Source organism: Falco cherrug, chromosome 15 (genome assembly GCF_023634085.1).
Source record: "Falco cherrug isolate bFalChe1 chromosome 15, bFalChe1.pri, whole genome shotgun sequence".
In the NCBI taxonomy this organism is placed as follows: Eukaryota; Metazoa; Chordata; class Aves; order Falconiformes; family Falconidae; genus Falco; species Falco cherrug.
Genome location: NC_073711.1, coordinates 20,372,160 through 20,394,868, shown reverse-complemented (window position 1 = coordinate 20,394,868; position 22,709 = coordinate 20,372,160). Strand labels below are relative to the sequence as shown.

The 22,709-nt window shown below is 35.1% G+C and overlaps 1 long non-coding RNA gene across 1 annotated transcript; it reads left to right on the top strand.

The window, feature by feature from the left end:
* The first annotated feature begins 1,114 nt into the window (after window positions 1-1,114).
* LOC114014979 (uncharacterized) lies at window positions 1,115-22,256 on the top strand. Its single transcript, XR_003558702.1, has 3 exons — window positions 1,115-1,252; window positions 11,335-11,512; window positions 20,616-22,256. It is a non-coding gene; the product is annotated as an uncharacterized LOC114014979 (long non-coding RNA).
* Window positions 22,257-22,709: the final 453 nt, after the last annotated feature.

Genomic DNA, 22,709 nt, shown 5'->3' with positions numbered 1-22,709 from the left:
GAAAAACTCTACGTTGTTAATAAAGGGGGCATATCTTTTGAAAAGCAAAATACTGCCACACAACAGTTAGACAATCAGAAGACATCAACATGCCCAATAAAAGCATAGAGCATTAAAATGGTTATTTTATTCCTAAAGACATTTGGGTTTATCAGTAGTGTGCTTCTCCTGGCCCTAGCGCAGTCTGTCTTCCATAGACTTACCAACACCACATTTATGTACGTATGTCACTGTCAAAAACTGGTTGACAGTAAAATGGGGCAAATGGCAAATTGAGCTGTGCTTTGCAAACCGTACACTTGCTAACAGATACGCACTGCTTTTATACAGTTTACACGATACAATTTATTCAGTTTCTATATAATCAATGGCCACATGAGGAATGTTAGAAATACACTGCATTATGAAACAACAAACAAGAAATGTAAATCAAATTGGCAGGCAATTTAAAAATTACATTCCTATTAAATGCTTGGGGTTTTGGATTTAGATCTGTTTCAGAAATGAGTTATCTGATCAACAAAGAAATTGATGTATGCTTCCCAAATCTTCAAAATAGTAAAAGAAATTAATCATATTTTTGCCTCTCAGTTGTTATAACAATGATGAATGATACACTCCTTGAGAAATGTTGCTGAATCATCCAGTAAATTGTTTGCTCTACAGCAGGTCTCATCCACAGATATGCTGACCTTCAGGGTGTTCCTGACAGGCTCAGTTATCAAAATCTGTTTTTCTGGCACAAATTCTACTCTTCTAAAACTGTAACTTGTTCATTTGTAAAATAGGCTGCCAGTAATAGTGCCTGTTTATAACCCTTCTGTCAGTTTTTTTTTTTCTTTATGTAACACTGAAAACAGAAGTATGTTACACTGAATTGTAATGATGCATTTAGTGAAGTAACCCATTTTCAATGTCATAAACACATTAATAACGATTTAAAATGAGGGCAAACTATAACTCTGTTCAGCATACTGAAAGCTGATAATTCAGGAGAGTTAAGCTCTTCATCATTTACATAACTGACTAAAAAGGAACTAAAAATAAAAATTAATATACAGCGTTTATCATCTGATATGCGATTTTTCTCTGAAGAGGTTTTCTGTCCCTCAGAACTACCCGCAATACAACTTCAGAAAGGATGGCCGTCACTAAGGGTTAGGGCTCCACAGAAATGACCACACAAATGACTACACATATTCTGCACCATGGCACAGTTCTGCAGCTGCACCGGGGAATGGCTCCTACTAAGGTGAGCATTCAAATACTCATTTAATTCTTAAGTATATCAACAGCTCCACTAAATTAGAAAAATCACTTCTACTTTTAGCTTTAACTACATACTCCTTCTTTACCACTACAGTCCCTGGATCCTTGTGGAGAAATGGTAATTGTAAACAGCTTTAGGGTGTATTATTGTCTGCAGGCTGAGCAGTCTCAAATTCATTTGGTCCTACTCACTAGGTGAGCCAATCATGGCTATTCCAGTATTATTTCTCTCAAGGGAATGGATAAAGAGTTGAATATGTAATAACATCCTACAGTTTGGAAGGACTTAGATGTTTTAATTGTACCTGAAGTAGTGCTCCCGACATATCTCTAATTACTATAAGCTGGTCTTTACTTGTAATTTTGACTAGTGTGGAACTCAACAGGCACTGTAAAACAAGACAGGCAAAGCTTTCAGGAAAGACTCCACTTGACATATGACATTTTAATTCTCTACACCTCCCAGAGGAAGAGTTTCTTCTACTTAGGTGGGAAAACCATGACCTATGGAGAAATTCTATCATGCATACTAGCTCTTAAGGAGCCAAAGAGAATGAATATCAAAGTACAATGGATTAAAGACACCAACTAGGTTTACTGCTTTTCTGCATGACACAAGGGCTAACTGAAAGCCATGTAAAAACCCCAGGAAAATACTGAAACTACACTGAAATTGTGTGAAAATATGATTCAGCAAATATAGACTAATTGCTTAAAGTAACCTCAGAATTTTCCACTAGAGGAAAACTCTTATAACACATTACCTTAGCAGTCTGGATGGACGTATTAATTGCATAGTTGTTAATAGAAAGCATATTTACCGTGTGTGGAAACATGTGTTACATGTACAAATTTAAGGGACATGTTTTGCTAATCTATATACTTATAATGTAAATGACACAAAGTCCTTATCAGTTATCATTGTTTATCATCAGTATCACATTATCATGTGCAGACAATTCTTTTTTCTTTTTTTACAACCACTTTTCACGGTACAACAAATTGACAAGTTTTTCAGAGCATTAACTCTGTACTTGTTTTCCTTTATTTGTGTAGTAACAGATGGGTGTATATCTCTTGGGATAAGAGAATCAAGAATCCTTTATTTGCAAAGCCGTTTTCTCTCTCATTATAATCAATACCTTTTATTACGTATGTATTAAAATCCAGTTAAATGGAAACCCAAAATGCATCTATGTACACAAACATAAAAATTAAATGAAATAAGTGAAATGGTCAGCTGAACTTCTTTCTTCAGTGCAATCCTTATGCAAATAATAAAACTCTTATTAAAAGTATTAAACCTCATATTTAAATTCTCTAAATTTTGCTGAATGCATATTCCTAACTTTGTAAGGGAGCAAACCCATCAGTTTCTACAATTTACTTATATGATCATGCTTAAACAATTTTTCTACAGTGGCAGTATTCTTACTGACTGACTGATGAACACAACTTTTTGAACTTCACTGCTGATGCACATACATTTGAACAGAAATGACAACTACTTTGTCTTTTCCAGTCCAGTATTGTATACCATGATAAACTTCCCAGATTAAGTTTTGAACACTTTTTAACAAAACTGAGTGATTGTGACATTTTACTTCATCCAGAAAGAAAGAGAAACAAGTCTTTTTTTTTATGGTGGGTAACAGTCATTATTCTGTAATGTTGTATAGGCAAGTAACAAATTTTGGAGAAAACGAAAGACCGTGGAAAAGGGAAGTGAAGAACTTACTCCCTTTTCTTTGATAAAGACATTCTAAATCCACCTGTCATATTCTGATGTGTAGTACGTTACTGTTCTCTTGGAGTACAAACTGCATTTCTTTCTGTGCTTTGATCATTTCACCTCTAAGTGACCTAACTACTCAGACCCAATTTTAAGCAAATATTCCTCTAAAAGCATATGTATATATCCTCTTAGTATAACTGGTATATAATATATATAACTAGTACATATAATATATATATATATTATATATATAACTAGTGTGTATATATAGGTATATGTAACTAGTATAACGAGTATAACTTAGTATAACTATATATATAGATATAATATATACTGTTTTTTTAAAAAAACACAGTTCTAAATTTGAGTAGATCATCTCTAGTGATCTAGCGTTCTTTTTCCTTAAGAAAATGTTGGTCTCGAACCCTCATGTTTTAGGGAAAACAAAGACTTGTAGACTTACTATTAGTTGTTTTGTTTATTATCTTTAATAAAGACCATAAAAAAACCACTAAGTTACTTGGTAAAGAAAGGCTGCAATGATATAAAGTCTTGGTTTTGTTTAAGTATATTGCAACACTGACATTTAATTCATTGTTACTAAAGGTTTCCACGAATACTTCTGCAACTGACTCTAACTTTAAAGATGAAATGTGAAAAAATACTTACAGTTAGGTCCATATTTGCCTTTGCAGTCTCGGAAAGGTTGCCTATGAACAATAACATATCTGTCTGAAAGATTTTCAGCAATGATACTCATAGATAAGATAATTTTACTAAGAAAGAATTTCCTATTGAACACATGGTCCGCTGCAATGATATCCCATTCCTGATATTGCTGTATTTGGGTAATTGTTAGCTCAAAATGCAAGTAAACTTTTGTAATGGCAAAACAACAGATTCTCAATTGATGGAAGGACAATCGTCTACAAGCAAAAGATCTCTGATAAAATTTTAGCTGCACATCTAATATTTTTAGAAGCCTATCTTAGCTGAACACATGCACACTTGCAGCAATACACATTTCTACAGTGAATAACAAATAGCCCATATTCTTTAAGAGGTCATATTGATTTTTGAAACAGTCATAGTTAAGCAGCTACATTAAGAATGCATGCATCTTAATTACAATCAACTGCAATGTGCAATACTTTTTAATGACAGTAAATAAATCAATCAGCATAAATTAAAAATGACAGAAGCTGAGAACAAGGGATGCTGTACCTGACACTTTCAGTCTATTAGTGGATAATATTATAACAATTATGATGATGATAATAATAATAATAAAACGTTGCAATACAGTTAATACAGTCTGTTAAGTGGAAGTAGCTTACTGTACTGCTACAATATCCCCATAAAATATAAGTATTTTTATCGCTAGGGTGATTTTTCTCCTCTTCTCTTAGAATGAGCTCTGAGAAGTTAAGTTAATGTATTTACCCTAATTCAATTCAAGTTACAATTTTTACTTGTCTCACTGTTACATGATCTGACTAGGACAGAAATAATGTTTTAAATATGAACTAGGAATATATGAGTGAAATAGCATCTATTGAAATAGCACCTTGTCCCCTGGTGATAGTGAAAGAAAAAAATAATTATCTGAATCAATAAAGATATAATGTGATCATATCTTGATGCAAGAAAAATATATTATTTGAATAGCTCTGAAATTTAAAAAAAACTATGGTGATTTAGCTTTTTTTTAAAAAAAATGTTTGCCGTTTTTATAAAGGGAATATTTGACTACAAGTACCTTTTTTTTTTGTTTGAAATGACAGTTCTTACATCCATGGTATAGATTTTGCAATAACAGCCAATGTTTTGAAGAGAACTTTTATGAAGAACATTTCCAGTTCTGTCCCATTTTAAAATTTCCTGCCAAGTTGATGTGTTCTGTAACTTATTTAATTTTGTTTTCATTCCATCAGCAGTATTGGTTACATTAAAACAAGGTTTCAATGATTGTAACAAACCTTCATGAAATGAATTAATATTTAATTAACATTCATACCCAGTCAGTTTTAATAACAACTTCTTCAGTATTTGTACTACCTTAATTCAAAAGGTTAGCGGGAGGAGCAGTTATTACATTTGACCAAACATTGGAAGGTTTTTCAGCTTTTCTGTTACAGTGCTAGAATATAAACTACCAGACAAAGCATATTTGGAAAGAGTCCCTTTTCTACAACTACATTTTTCTTATCTTAAATGACATGGCAGTGGTGTACCAAAGGTACAGCCTGGGTGCCAGCTGCGTTTACACAATAGTAAATAAGTTTCATATAGTCCAAATTATTTCCATGGCTGGTTCCTAAATCTTGTAGCATCAGAAGACCTTAAATCAGATATTCTGAGAAAAATAAGGTACACTGACAGTCTAAGGAAATTGCACCTCTTTAATCAGCTAATTGCCTGCATGATTAATCCTGTTCCTCAAGACACTGGTGTTAGCGCCATAACATGGCGGGTCTCCAACACTTGTGGCCTTTGTGAGATTTGGCTCTAAGCCAGACAGAATATAACAGTCCAAAAAAGAAATATTTTTTAATAAAAAGTTATCATGAGATAAAAATGTTTAAAAAAGAGCACAAAACCTAAACTAAATGAAGCCCTTTCTGTGTAATTATAGATGGTGCTGGTTTCATCTCCCCATACACCTACAGCCCTGCTGGCAGTGCAGCGAGGGCGGCTGCTCCCTGGGGTGGGGGCTGAGCCCTGCTGGGCTATCAGCTGGTGGGTGACAGGCGGGATCAGGCCTGGGGAGGGGACAGCCCTGGGAGAGCCAGGCAGGGCTGTGGGGACAGGGATGGACCCAGGATGCCAACCTGCAGGTTGTCTGTGGCTAGGCCAGGCCTGGCGGTGGCAGATCTGGAGACCAACACCTATTGTGTCACGGGGGCAGGACTGAGGACCCGGGGGGGCTGACATGGGCTCCAGGACCATGGGCCTGGGAGGAGGGCCCCTGGGAAGGCCGCTTTGTGCCACCGAGGCCCATAAATACTCTCAGGGACCTGACATTTTCTGTATGAACAGCATATTGACAGTTAATCCTACCACAATTTGAGCATATAAATATCTTGTCAAATTGAGTAAGTAATCTAATTTACTTAAGCATTCAGCTTGATTGTTATGCCACGGTTTGAAGCTGCCAGTGGACCAGGCGGGCTGTGCAGGTCCAGGGAGTGCAGCTGTGTGCCACCTTCCCTCCCTTCTGCTTGGGGGTGTTGGCCTACAATTGGCAACACAGCGTGCACATTTGTGCACTGCTGAGTACCGCCAGGGACCAAACCAGCGGGGCCCCAGGGGGCCAGAGAGCCACAAGCTTGCACACTGTGCTGGCTGAGCAGCAGAGAAACCTCAGTATGACATGGAGAAAGAACATTTTTCAGAAAGCAAGTCCTTCTTTGCACTGAAAAATGCATGTGTTAGCAGAAATGTATGCTTTACTATATGTATGTATTGTGATTTCAACACCTGTGACATGCTTAGGTGTTCTGTTGCATCACTGTTTTTCATTAGTAACTTTTATGTGGAAAAAAAATGCATGGGCACAATTATATTGCCATCAACAGAGAATTTCTTAGCTGGATTGCAGAAATCAACTGCCAGCTGGCAAATTGAAAAATGCACTGCAAGTCAAACTGAATTATAAATAGCTATGATTTTGGATCCACCTAGACTTCTTTAAAACAGCAGGATTGAACCAACAAACAATGCCAAGGTATGCAAAGTAGAAAATAATACAAACCTGCATTCATTTCTTGCTATGTTTTCAGTGCATTGAAATTAAACATTAAATTTGTTCTAATATTACATTCTTTGTGTAATATACATACAAGGGAATATATAATTAATACACAAAATTCTTTTGAGACAGTTCCACTCTCAAAGCATTTAGCAGTAATTCTGATACCAGAAAAAACTTCTAGAAAGTGATAATGCTGGGAGGATTTTGTAGAAATAGCAGGAAAAAATAAAAACATAAGTTAACATTAAGGAAGATAAAATGGGAAAGGTAAAGGAAACAAGCAATTATGCATAAATGTTCAATACTTGGACTCAGTTGCTACACACATGACAACAGTATTAAGGGTTAGTCAATACAAGAATGATATTATGTAAAAACGTATTAACAGTTGGGTTATTCCTGCAAATTTTTTCTAGCAGAGACAAAAATCTCAATGCTTACTTTGTAAGAGCAAGTTCCTATCTTTCAGATCAGAAGAAACACAAACCAAGTTTTATGCTTGAGAAATGTAACAAATAGTATTTTCTTATGCCAAATGGGTTCACTGGCCATGTCGAATGAGAGGAGTTTCAAACCTTGGAACATATGAAGGTAGTATTTATTAGCCTGTTTAAATTGAACAATAATTTGAACTTTCAACAAAACAAATCCAAACCGCAAAATCCTACATTTTATTGACTATAAAAGGAAAGAATTGCAAAGAGAAGCTCTCAATAACAAATTCATAGGTAAATTGTAATTTATTTTCATCTTCTTTGTTTACTTTTTCCTTATGTGTATGAGAATATGCTTATCTGGTTTACCAGCACGATGACAATTGATTTCTTTTCCATTCCCTGATATCTTACAATCATGAAGTGGATGAAATTGCAAAATATGAAAAAAAAATCAGCCTCAATTTTTACAAGAAAATAAGTTTAAATTCTAAAGTAAAGCTCCAAAAAATAGTGTGATGAGAAAATAATTCAAATAATTGAGCTTGCTAAAATATAAGCATTAAGTTGTAGACCAACTATCCTTCAGATGGTGTGAGCAAAAGTTAGCATAAGTAAATCTAGACTGAACTCAAACCAAAACAAATAATAGGGTGAACAGCTTCTGCTGAATAAATTAAATCACCTTAAACAACACATAAGCAGAAAAGGAATGCAAGAGACGGAGGAAGACCAACTAATGAAATAGGCTAACCTCAAAGAAAGAAACACAGAAAAATAAATTGAACAGGATAAAACCAGACTCAGAACAAGTAATACCTGACTCTCCGGTCTTCAGGTTGCAAAAACTCCAGGTTGTCTGGCCTAGGGACTGTTGAGATTTTTTTAAGATGGGACAGCATTTTACTACTTCACTTTGAGCAACATTATACATCTTGAAATAAGCACAGCACCTTTTACTGAGATTTACGGTTCTCATGCCCCAAATTCCTAATCATAGAGCATCTTACAATCATGATGTACTAGCACCAAGATTTTATCATGAGAAGCTTTTTTAACCTGTAAGAATCGTTTATTCAACACACTAGCTTGCTACACGGTGTACAGCATTGCACCTGAGAGTTATAAAGTTCATCTTTATGAGGGTATCAATAGTTTATGGATGACAAATGTGTACTGATTTGAAATTTGTATGGTATTAGAAGCCCTAGTTATTTTCCTTTGTCACAAAATATTGTGCTTTAATAGTGTGAGATTGTAATCAAAATGGACAGGATTTGTTTTCTGTCTTTTATTATTACTTTTTAATATGAGATGAACTGGATGATAAATTGAAAGCAATTCTGATTACAATCAAAAAATATTAATTTCATAGATGAGAAGATAAATATGTTCACATGCTTCTTCCCAGAAACTTTATGCAGATTATGAAAAGGTTTCAATTCATTCATAATCCTTACAGTATTCATTGCCCATCAGTCCTTCTCCAGACTTCATTGTTTTTAAAGAAATTACATCACTTTATAGGAATAAGGCTCATACTAATTTTAAAGATACTTTCCTACATGTTCAGATGTGAACACTCTTAAAACCCCAGTATTTTTAAAGGACACTGCAAGGCGTTAAATTTGTTCAATAAATGTTGTAGCAAGAACAGAAAATGTAAAAGCTTGCCTACTATCTTAGGTTAACATAACAATCTCTAACTTTAAGTCTATACTTACAGAATTAAACTCAGGCAAACAAATTATTTAAGGTTTCCATCTCCTGGTTCTTCCATTTTCCCCAGGACTAATCCTGCCAGAGATGTATGTGATAGTGGACCATGACTTATCAAATGGTAAAGCATTCAGCAATAATAGCCAAAGAAATAGCATCAAAGCCAGAGTACTGTGTGTTGAAATTTTTATTTTGATGTTTATATTGTTTCTTTGCCTTTATGCAACATACAATACATTCTATCAAAAAAGTTGTAAAAGCCAGGAAAACAAAAAAATAATTTTAAATACACATATACATATATATGTAATCTCTCTCAAGTTATTGGTCGCAGAAAGCCCTATGGCTGACCACCTTCTCACTGGTGGTCACAAGACTGGTAATGGTGGAAAAAATGTTAACCTGGGAGTAATCAAGCCTTTCAGAATTAAGTACAATGTTTAACAGCACCTAGAAACTATTTTGTGGACATAAGGGAATATTCTTACCATGTACTTCTACTTAGACAGTTGACCAACATAATATTCGCCTGTGCATCAGCATTTGGGCTAATGAAGCAAGCTGCCTTGATATTGATTTCTTAAGGTATGAAGTTGAGTATCCATCCATTTGCTCGGGAAAATCTATCTTATAGTACTTGTATCTGTCAGGAAAATGCTGTTTTCTTAAACTCCCCACACTCTTTAGATGTATATTATTCTGTAGTTCGTAACTGAAACAGAATAAATGTTACATAGCACAACTTTTGCATGTGCCGAATTACTGCATGTAACTGTATAGGGGGAAAAAAGAAATGTACCCTATAGGTGGCAGTGTAAGCATACTGAAAAAACTGCTGAGAACTCAAGTATAACCACTTAAAAACATTTAAGATTAACCATAAATTAATAAAAACAATTATTACAAAGGAAATTGAAAAAATGGCACAAACTGCTCAGATTAGATCGTCCAGCAGCACTTTAGAAATGCGTTTCAGTCAATTTAATCATGTCCGTGTCTTTTTTATCGGTACTGGGTAACAACCTGTGGGCTCGTCTTCCATCAGGAGGATTCACTCTTCTGCAGCTGCTCTGAGTTTACAGATTATTAGAAAAGACTGAGAGACTTTTCTGAATTAATTTAGAGCGAGTTTAAGCATACTGTACTTTAAGGTTGGACTTTTGTAAAAATACATTTTAATATTTCAATGCCTTAGAAAAAGATTAAGTATTTGAGCACCTGAAGAGGCAAAATAGAATAATTTGATGGATTACATTTAAGTCAGCTGAATATCATATTTTAATAAGAAAGTCTTTTTAGAGTTGCTCGCATTCCATATACTCCACATATTTGAAAGCCTCGTTTGTAGACAGAGAAGTCTGTGTAAATATATCCAGTATGAGCAACCATGTTGGATAAGTTACTTATTGAGGAGTTATATAATTTACATAAGGTTTTAAGCATCTCCAAACATATATTTTTTTAAGACATACAATAATCCTAAATACCATTTTAAATGAATTAATGAAGATTACAGAATAAGGGAGTATCTGGCACTTGGGGATATGGTGTTAGGAAGGTTTAGGGGGTATTTTTACACACATCTTATAAACCTGCTGAGTAAATCTTGGACTTTCAACCATTGTTTGTGGACATGAAAGAGTTTGAAAATCCTATTAACATCTTTGTGGAAGTGGTCTAGCAGTACTGCTGCTACAGAATAATGTTATTTTGCATTATCACTTATTACAGCAAAATCCTAACTTGTGAATCCAAGGGAGTTCCTGAAATCACTTCTGCAAAATTATTCTCCTTTTCTTGCAATATTTTCAATTGTATGTACTACCTTATTGTGAAAATATAATGGAGTACATGACATCTGTCTATCTCCTTTTAAAATAACATACTTTTGTGTGGATAAGACCGTGTCAAATTTACTTTTTGCATAGTTCTGTAATCTTTCTGAATCACACTTTTTTTTGCCCTTAGGGTTATTTAGCATCTCCACTTTAAATGAAATTTGGCCTTTAAGAAAAGTTTTAGTCTCAATTACCAAAAGACTTTACTACTAGAAGTAATGGATTTAGAAAGCAGTTTCAACAGTTTTCCTATGCAGTCCATGATTTTTTCCACTATAGCCATGGTAACAAAGTAAATCTCAAGTCTGTGCATATCTAGCAATATACAGAAGAAAGCATGTTTATGATTTTCAGATTTAAATCCTACTGGTGACACTCCTATCTATTTTGAGGTGGATCTATTTATAATTTGTCTGCAAGGAATATGAAACCACTTTTAATCTTGATCACAGTAACAACAAAGATTTTATTAGAAAACAAACTAGGAAGAATATTTTTTTAAAACGCAAAATTCAAAGACACTAGGAAAACATATAAGCAGAAGGGAGATAAACAATGCTCTCAACGTCTCTCATGTCCCTGCAGGTGATTATTGCTTTCAGCTTTGGCTGCAGTCAACGCTGTGACTTTCTGAGGTGCAGGAAACACTGCAAAGTCCCCGGGAAATTCTGCTCGTCATTTCTGTGGCCTGGCTGCCTTTTCCCAGCTCCTCAAGCACTCTCAGTCTCAGCATGAGCTGTAAGCAGCTTCCCAGCTCTTTGCTGTAAGTATTTGCCTGCCCAAACCTGTAGTCTCTTAATTTTTTTCTCCCTTGAGTTTTTCCCTAGCTCCTACAGACATAGGAGCAAACTTTCCTCCCTCTAGAAATTTCTACCTAACCAGACTTCTTACAAGAACATAATAACTGAGAACAAAGGAGGAAAAAGCATCATGTCAGATATAGTGTCACATTTAAACATCATGCTATGTTTATGCATATATATAATATTTCTCCTTCAGCTACAGGAATGATATTGTCTGTTCTATTTAGACCAAACTTCCTTTCTGGCAATCTCTGAATGTTGCAAGCATCTAAAATCCAAATGGACACACCCTTTCCAGGATAGCTAAGAGAAGTCTCTTGCCCTCTGCGCTTTAAAAATGTGCGTCTTATACTTCCTGCACACAGAAATTTTCCTGTGACAGCACAAACTCACCTGCATTTAGGAAAGGCAGAATGAATGGGTCAAATGACGGAAACATTTACAATCCAGCAGGATTTTTACAAGTAGCATAAGCAACCACATCATCCATTAGTTTATCTGTCTTCTGTTACACCTTGAAACATCTCAAAGGGAAGAAACTTCATGGTTCCACTCAAAAAGTAGTAACATGGAGCACCTGAACTTCAAAAAGACCTGAGCTTCAAAAAGCAGAGCAGAAGCCTTGTTTCTGTGAAGCTCTTCAAATAACTTAAACTAAGATATAATAATTGAATCCCCAAATTTGAAATGAATTTTCATTTACTTTCCCCAAGCACTTACCATGAATAGTAGCAGAGAGCCTGAGCTCACACCACATCAACAGAACATGGGTGCTGTGGTTATAGATGTACGTCATTTACATAAATTGGGGAACAGTAATCTAATATCATCATTCTTGGGTGCCTTCTTCTGTTTAAAATAATTACGTTACTTCAATCTGGACAAAAAGAGAAAAGTCACTGGAAAGATGCATAATGGTTTGGAAATGTTAAAAGTACCTGTGTTCTGCAGAATGGTTAAGAGTAACTAACCTCTGTTTATGCAGATGTAAGCAACAATGAATATGAATTAACTTCCACAAAGAAAAATCCATCATATGATTTCATTTTAATCTGATGCTTTTGTTTTTTCTCCCAGATAAGCAATTAACTTCTACATTTCAGTGCCAGCAATAACCAATTTCAAATTTGTAAATTGTAGAAAATTACGTAGGAATTTGAATGTTAAAAGCAGATTAGAACAGAAAAGATTTAATATCAGGTTGGAAGAGTAAAACACAGCTGGAGTGTAAGATCTTTTTAAAATAATCTACAAACTCATGTAGTATAAGCGAAACATAATTAAGATGATGGTACTTTACAGTGTAGCTGGTTCTCTTCCAACTCTGAATTCAGCTAACATATCCTTGGCGGTTTTTGGTGGCTTCCACTTCTTCAAACAACTTTCATTGAGGGGAAAGACAGATGGAGAAGAAGGGGTGAATATACAGGAGATACTTCAGCAGGCAGAGTGATCTGACATGTCTGGCCTAAGCATGAAAATAAATAATATTGAAAAAAAAAAAAAGTCAAAATTAACTTAATAATTTTGATCGAGAATAAAAAGTAAGATCTCCTTTATAGATGTGTTGTGATCTAAATGATGGTTTTTCATTGCTAGTTTCTTAGATTTCCATTTCATTTTTTTTAGTATAGAAAGGAAAAAAACCCAGTATGTTGAAAAACTGTGCTGTGGCTAATAAACAAATACGATGATGAAAGGCAAGACTTTCATTATTATTGTAATAGATGATGTGAAATCACCTGAAAATATGTGCTTTGTTAATTTGCAATGACTGAATGTCAAAAATCTTTCCTGTTAAGACCATTGTCCCATATAGCACAGCTGAGTGGCTGTCGTATTTGCTGAGGGAAAAAAGAAACAAGTTTAACAAAGTTAATGATACTATATATAGTATAATTTTCTAAGATCTTTCTGAGTTGAGAAAGCCAAGTGGTTGACAACCTATAGGAGTAGCTATTATGGCTCAGTTGCAAGGAGGAAAACAAATAGCAGCATGTCCACCATGTGACTTTATTTGATGAACTAGAAGCGGCTACTTTATGACATTGGGAGCCAAAGCCAATCACAAGCAAACTTAGACACTGCCAATGTTTATATGCATTCCTGCTTGTGGTATCAAAAGTTCTTATTGTGGTCTAATTGTAAAGCTCTGAGAACGGGGAAAACCTAGGCACACGTACACACAGAGTGTTTTTGAACAATGTGTGGTAGATTGAAGCAATCTAGATGTAGCTATTCATTGCTATCTAACGTTGCCACATTGGACCATCTGGTCCTGTTCTGTTTCTGCCTCATGAACTAGGAAAATGAGTATTCCTTTTCCAAATCACAAGCCACAAGACTTAAATATTCTGTGATGAATTACTACAGAAAAAATTAATTAATAGAACATCTGCCTGCCAAGAAGATAGAGTGCAAGTAACTAATATGTTACAGTTACTGGGCCAGGCTCTCCCATTATTCTGGCAGTTAACAAAGACCAGAAGGCAGATGGGTCAATCTGGCCAATAATTTTTTCGTGACAGTGTAACTGTCACCTGGCAAATCTAGCTCAAGTAACAACCTCTTTCTCCCTGTGCCTAGCCTACAGCAAGCTGGATGCTCTTCAGAATCCTTCTCAGCATCTATCACTGTCTTTAGGAGATTCTGTGACTTTGAAAGTCTGGTATGAAACTGCAGAAATACACAAGTCCCATTGTGTTAGAATGTATACAGAGTGACTAAGCCACCATTGAAAACAGCTTTCACATACCCAAAATTGGTAAATCTGGTGTCAAGCAAAAATGGCCATTTTTATACATATGGTATGGTGACTTCAGTAGAATAATTTGTAGAAGTAAAATGAATGTTATGCCTAAGAATAATTAGCTTGAAATTACTTTTTTTTTTTTAATTGAGTATTTGGAATTCTGTTATTTAAATTGAGTATGTGATGTTTTTATTCCAGTTCATCTTTGCACTTGCTTTGAGACGTCAAGTGTCATTTTTACTTTGGCAAGAGGTCTTTTGATTATCAAGATAAAAGAAAATGTTTGTTCTGAATAAAATCTTATTTTTTACTTTACAAATGAATTGAATGGCAAACTTCTACTAATGATATATGCTTCTCGTTAGCAAACGGATCCCTTTACTGTGGTAATCAAATATACCCTTTCTTCAAGTCAATCCTCACCCATTTTTATAATTAACATCACTGTCCCCATTTTTTTTCCTCCTCTGAAGTATAACTTGAAATATATGTCTGTGAAAGCTTTCCAGTCAGTTCACTATAAGGAAACTGATGTACAGGACTCCTAGGAGGGTAACAAAGTTTCTTCAACCACAGAACTACAATCCACAACCAGACATAAAATCATGCAGAGATAGTTTCTTTCTCTCACTTCTCTGTTTACCAGTAATTAGAAAGTGGTACTTCAGTACAAGAAATAGTATACTGAAACTGCTGGTTTGATACCGGGTATGCAATCAAGCCCACTGCCTGCAGGGAAGAAAAATAAACTACTGATTGTGAGTGGCCAGCAGTAGCTACTGCTTTGTGTCCAGTATTATATTAAAGCAATTCACAGTTAACATCATATAAGCATTGCTCAATCACTGTAAATGAATGCTCACTAGTGTTCTCGTGAGCACAGCCTCAAGACAGTTCAATGGCAGCATGTATGAAGTCATAATTTGGCCCTAGTATCAAATGAAAAGAAGCAGCTGAAATGTGAGTGCCTGCAGTGGAAGAGTAATATTTTGCAAACTGAAATGGCACCGGAAATCAATATGACACAATAAATATAAAATCTTGAAATGCCATTTCTACAAGTCTTTAAAGAATAACTATTGAGGACTAACATTTTCTGTACTATTATGTAACCCTTTTAAAATGTCTCCTTCAGCTATACGTGAGAAATGAGTTTTTTAAAATATGGGATTTTTAAACACAAAGGTAAAGCATCTCAGCTGAGATCTAAGGTCACATCTCTTTCTAGAACTAATCAGAACACATTTGAACTGTAAAATGAAAGAAATTCGGACATTAAATATTCTGATATGACACTCCCAATGAGACTGAGAAATCAGATTATGACCAAGATCAGTGTTTGTTTCATTGACTTCTGCTATGATATGAGACTAAAGAATAACCAGCTGTAAATTTCTCCAGACTCAGGGGTGAAAACAGTAACCCCCATCCCCACCAAACCCTATAATCAAACAACTCTTATGTCAAAACTGAAATTTAACACAATATTCTAATCAAACAAGCCTGGTCAGAACTTAAGGACTTGAACGTAACCTAGCCACTTGTAAAACAACAAATATGTTGACAGATGACAAAACCACTTATTGTTAAAGTATTGTGGGAAAAGTCAATGGCTAACGATGTCTGAAAAAACAAGCAGAAACACTGACTTTGGGAGCTGGGTCAAAAGAGAGCAAATCAAAAAAGACCTAGAATGCAATTAAATACTTTGTTTGCAAACAGGTAAATACCTTTTTTTTCAGTGCAGAGAATTGCTTTCCTGTTCTCAATACTGTTTTTCAGATCTGTAAACAGAACAAATTCAAGCAGATTATAAAATAAAGAAAAACACTGTGTTTTTTCCAGCTGCATAGACTCGGGTTTTGGCCTAAAAGCACTTTTATCTTGCTTTCTTTAAAATTGCTAAAAGGGTCTTTAAGGAGTATCACAAAGCTTCAGAGATTACTGCAGTGACCAGTCAAGGCTCACATCACATGTCATATATTGTTAGTCCTCTGAAAATAATCATCCTAGCGTATTCACCTTGTTTACTTCGTGGAAGTACCTTCACTCACTTCATGGGCAACTTTGACGCTTTCTTTTCAATTAGTATGTTAAATAAATAATACAAACTCTATTGGCAAGGAAGCAACATTTCCTCAACACTTGTGTCGACTCTTGCCCAACTCTCAGGATATATTTTTGTATCTACCATCAAGAAGGAACAGCAGAATATCTGAAAATGTCAAATCCTTTTTAGTTCAACCTTGCAAAACCCAAATATGTTTAAGAATTCCCCTTTGGCTTGTTTACAGCAATGATGGAATAGAAGATCATGTTTTGTCCTCTCTGTTTCTTTACAGGAACTCTTAAAATTTCAAGTTCAGAAGTCAGAACACATTGTGCTCATTGACCTTTCGCTATAGCATGTCATTTCAGTCTCCTGTGCAGAGAATTTCTGTTTTTTCTGGGAAGTCTGGGAACAAAGTTTTTCTTTTAATCACAGTAGTGACTTGTGATCCCACACAGGCTAGAATAAGTTAATGGAAAAAGTTATTACAATTTTCCTTTCACTCCCTCTGAAATATTGGCCCTCTCAAGCCAAATACAGAAGGAAATTTCCATGTGAAGATCTTCTGCAACATGAAAAGCTGGGTTTTGACAGTTAAGGAAATAATTATTGTTGTATGTTGAGGAGAAAGCACTTTGTTAAACAGTGGTTAGTTTGCTGTTATCACATAAATGAGTTATTCCTATAAGAAATGGTACTGCAGGCATCAAACCATATTAGATAATGTTAAGTCATTAAAGAAGGAAGAACAATTCATTCCATCAGTTCTCACTTTGCATCTTGAACCCCTCATTGCTGATGCTGTAAGTGAATAGTGGTTTGTCCATACTAGCAGTTGCCATAAAGAACTGAAAATAGCAGTTAGTCTTATAGCAGGAAATCATGGTTCAGTGTGTCAGAGAAGGTATCACACACATCACTGTGAATTAGCAGTACACACCAGATTCCTTTTTACACACTGAGCAATGAACCTTTTATGTGACACTGATTTTTGAGACTCGTCTGTTTCCAGACTAATCAGGGGAGTGAAAATTACTGATACTCATTTCTAGAGGACTTGTTTTTCCTTTGGGTTCTGGCAGAAACTACTCTGTATACAAAGTGAAGAAAAGATTTTTAGTGTTCTGAGAATCAGATATGCAAAATAGGAAAATAACTGGAGGAGACAAGTAGTGGCATGTGTTATACTAGATGCTGTTCCCAGACAGAAATTATTTGAACAGCTATGTGAAGGACATACACATTTAAAAAAAAAAAAAAAAAAAAAAGTCTTCTGTTTCAAATGATACCAAATGAGTTTATTACCTTTGATTTGTAATAACTTGTTGCTTAAACTCTATAACATGGAAGCCAATTTCATAGAATCACATTCAATGATTTCATATCATAGTCTATTATTCTAACTTGTGCTCAAGTTCTATAACATGGAAACCAGTTTCAGTTTAAATTGTAATCCGAAATTTTTCTTACTTGAAGGACCATTTCTTAGAATTTGTAAACAGCAGGAAAATGTTTTGAAGATTGCTTTTAAGCAGAATGCTGACATTTTCCTGGTATTCTGGGTCCAGGCTATGCTCCTTTAGTGAGATACAGGAAGGTACACTTCTGCAGCAATAGGGGAATAGGTGTCAGTTTGAACCAGTATCAAAACTCAACTTCATTGAAAATAAATTGAATTAGAATCAGAGACGATAATAAATATTGGATAACTTTTCAAGTTCTTTTAAAAATACAATTATTTACAAATGACACAAATGAGGAAATTGGGAGTGTCACTAATAAAGTGAGGAAAACAAATTAGGCTACTTTATTGTCTGCTAAAATGTAGATTAATTGGTCTACTTCAATAAAAGAGGTGGTCACCTACATAAAGTTCAGATATCAATAAGGTGCAAAAGACCAACTTAGAATAAATTTTCAGAACCTAATGCAGATGGAGCGTACTCAGGTGAAGCTGATTAAAATTCTGTGGGCAATAGAATTAAATACACGTTCTGTTCACAGGACAACTTGTTTTTAACTATTCTAAAAAGGAACCAAAATATTTTGCTAATACACCTAAAGACATAGAAAAGTCCTTGGAACAGTACTTTGTGCAAATTGTTTAGGATTCTTCACAAATAATTATACATCTATTATCATATTCTTCCAACATAATCACACAACCAGTCTGATAACAGAAACAAATTTAGAATATATTTGCTTGTACACTTTCATAAGCACCTTATACCCTATTAGTGTGCTTACAGAAACAACCTTGTTATTAGAGCATAAACCCTGGAAGCAGTAGATAAAAATTCTGTTCTTTTCCTTGCCATACACTTTTTAATAATTGCATTACATCCTCATGTCTTGCTTTATTCACAAGTACATCATGATAACGATAATTTCCAGCTCACTGACATGGACAACCCATAGTATTTTACAGGCATTAGGGAATTTGAGAATCTAGAGAGAACTGTTATGGAGATGTAAATTACTGTTACATCATACATATATTCTCATTTTTTACAGTATTATCTGATGCATTGCAGATTTTGAGCTAAACTCCATGTTCTAGGATATTTTTGAATCCCACACTTTCCATTATGTAGGCAGAGCTAAAAAAATTATTTTCAAAGGAAATAATTTCTTTTGTTCTTTTCTGGCTATCTCATTTATATTTGTAAGCAAATTATGTTTTGGGATGCAAAGCTGTCTATTTCATCCCTGCTTATAGGATCTCCTCATTCATGATGCCCAGAATATATTACAGCTTAATCTAAAGCCCACTGAAGAGGCAGGATGAGAAAGAGTGGTACCTCTCCCATGTCCGTCACTGCCTTGCCACCTCAAAACCAAAAATAACCAATTGCAGAAAAGACTGAAAGTCTAATACATCCTTCCTAAAATCAGAAGGTACTGATAATTGGATGCAGATGTACTAGAAACTCTTAAATAAAATGTTTCCACATTTAGCTATGTCGGGTTGCCTCTCGTCTTTATATTCTCTTGAGGCTGACAGTTACTGATGTTAAGTCAAACTATACAAAACAAGCTGAAAAGAAGTTGTTGGGAAGAGTGACTTCATTAAATGGCATCTACATTCAATGCAGTCTACTGCTTTTGCTTCAAAGCAACATATAAAAGTATCTTTGTATTCTGCTGGTATTTCGCTGACATTTGAAGAGACTTCTAAGGTGTACTAAGTTGGCAGCTATTGTAGTAGGAGAGTTTGTTTTTCTAAGTTATAGCAAACCAACCCTAAACAGTTCTCTGCTTAAAAAAAGAAAGTTTGTGAAATAGCAAAAAAAAGTACATACACAAAGAAAAAGAAAATATCACTTTAAGCAGTTCCCTTCTTTCTGCAACTCCACTTAAAAAAAACCCAAAACCAAAAAAACCCAAACAAACAAAACAAAAAACCCTGAACAAACAGAAAAAAAATGTTATTCAGAAAAGCCTGCCTAAGCATATTCTGTCTGAAGAAATGATTGATTCTTGTCCTTGGTCAGCCTAAGATACTTCTTTTCTAACAGAGAGCAATATTCTGTTAAGTGGCAATAGTAGCAAGAGGCTGCATCCCTCACTGCCTCACGACTACATCTTGGCATACAAGAGGCAACATTCTCCCATCAGGGCTAAAACAATTCTACCTGGGATGTGGAACCCATCTATCCCGAAGCACGTAGGCTTTCCTAGCCTCCAGCTTTCATCTCATTTTCTAAATTCCCACTGTCTTCAAAAGTGAGAACAGAGATTTTTCTTGGATGCAGGTCACGTAACTGAAAGAAAAAGATTGCTATAACTTGTACACATACAGGTCATAGAAAGTGAAAAATTCAGTCAAAACAGTGTCAAAAGGCATTGCTTTTGAGTTAGCTGAAAAACACTAAGTCTTCTGATCTTTCTGACAAGACTGTTCTCTGAAAATACAGTCTTTTGTTTTTCCAAAGTGTAAGGTACAGATGATGACAGATAACACACCCAGAACAAGCATCCAAACTCTACCCCAAGAAAGGATGCTTACTTAATGATACCTTAAAAAATCTGACTGTTTAATAGGACTGATAAATACAAAGGTTTCCAGAAATTGAAAGTAAAAGCACTTTCTGTCATCACATCACACTGTTTTTCAGAATATTAAAGGGCTTTTGCCAGACATTTTAATGATGTGTAGACTCCATTCACAGGCATTGTGGACAGACTAGGGTTACTTATATCTTGAGACTAGAGAATTTAATTTCTGTGAGCATAACTCAAATGACCTTTTCTTTGAAAGCATATGCCAGTACGTACCTTAAGATTCAAAGAGAAGATCTGTACGAACATACTGCAGTACCATTGTCAAATTTATGGAGTATCTCTGACAGAAGAAAACATCCTAATGAGCTCATGAGAAAACTGACAGCCCTAGGAAGAGACCTATGTGGAGGCTGCAATAAGAGACTGGATTCCTTCAAATAGGAAAATCTGAAGTTTCTAAAAAATTCCTTAAAAAACCCCAACGCTGGGCTGATAAATTTGCCAGATGGAAAAAATACTGAGCAACTGCTAAGCAGCTTGTGCAGTTTTGAAAGTGTGACTGGAACCTGGAAGGAATCATAGGCATTTTCTGACTGTTGTCTGCTTATTCTTGGAGATACCAAAGCTGAAGTTAGAATGATCATCTAAGTACAAGAGAAAACACCAAATGTATCTAGGATAATTCAGTGAAACATCCTGGATAACCCCTGGTGTTACTGAGGACAGAAAGAAGTCGTTACCAATATCAGAGGCTCCAACAGGCTTCACTTCAGTGGCTGAAGAGCAGGATGAACAAGGGGGAATGTTCTGAGGACAGCCTTGTTAAGAGATGGACCTCCGGACTGGCAGATTCCAAAGGCCTTTGTCAGGGCCAAATACTCCATCATCATCAGTTTGTCACCTTTTCAAGGAGAAAAATTTGAAACTCAAATATTCAAGGCTTTCTGTAACAGCATGAACTCTTTCATGTAGGTTAATCTCTTCCCATGAATGAACAAATGAAACATCATCACCTAAATTGTCTAATGCGAGAGGGCCATTTGGAAAGACCAGATGAAAATTTGTCACCATTATATAATGTATCATCAGATCATATATCTCTAAGTTTTGACATAGCCTAAAGTTTGAAACTACACTAATTAAACAGTTGCTTTCTACTCTCCAGAGTAGCATTTACATTTGAACTAACGTATTATTTAATGAGTTTTATATATTATATAATATCCACTTTCCAAACTTGGAGAGTGAAGGGGAAAATATCTTTCAAATTTTCATAAAGCCTTGATAAAAATAATATTTTAGTACTTACCAAAGGAAACTTATGTTTTTATTGATTATAACAAAACTGTTTCAATATATTTAAAAGTCATTTTAATTTGTCAAAGGATCCTTTTGTCACTGTAACCAAAACACATACTTTTGTATGCAAATAAATCTGAGCTCTGTAATTTTAAGGGGTAGCATATCCATTATTGTACAAGATACAAACGAAAGTACTTGTACAACTATAAATATTTAAATTTAAAAGATGGGACTGAAGCTCTAGAAGACTGAGGGTACCATATAATATGAAATACTGTCAATGTAACGGTTGCAATTTGGTTCTGACAGCAATGTTAAAGGAAGCCAGTGTGGCAGGTTTTCTGGTGAAGAAGACTGGGAAGAAGGCAAGAAATGACTCCTACCTGTTTCTGCCCTATACTTCTTACTCAGACAGCATTCTGTTTTATCTAGGAACAGTGTCTGGACCCAAAGACTGTTTGCAGGAGAGAAATTAGTAGTATTTCTATTTTGGTTTTCTGCTCACAATCCTATGGAAAAACAAAACCCAAGAATAACCAACTGCAGCTATTATCTTTGTTGTATGCATAAATTATCTTTGCAAAAATGTAAGGGTCTTGCATTTAAATGAATTATTTTAAAAGGACATGTTAATGGGCTATCATAGTTTGCTTTCTAACATCAGGGATTCTCCATGGGTATGAAGAAAACATAATCACACATATGGTGGAACTAAAATGTACTATTTTTCTTGAATGAAATTCTCTTGTTAACTCAGCATGCACTGCATGAGATCACATATAATTTTTCAACCATCTGCCCACCTCACAGCATTATGGACAGAAAATTTCTATTATTCAGCCACTAAGATTTTATGCTGGGTGACTTATAAGTGTGGATTCACTATAATATCTTTCATCATTGGTAGTAAATTTGGCATCTATGCAGATACTACTTGTATTTCTGTAGATTCCAATTTGAAGAATAAATTTCAGTTCAAGTCTGTCCTCTGCCACTCTTTTCTAATACCTTACAGAACACACATGCCATGTGATTTGGACATATAAGC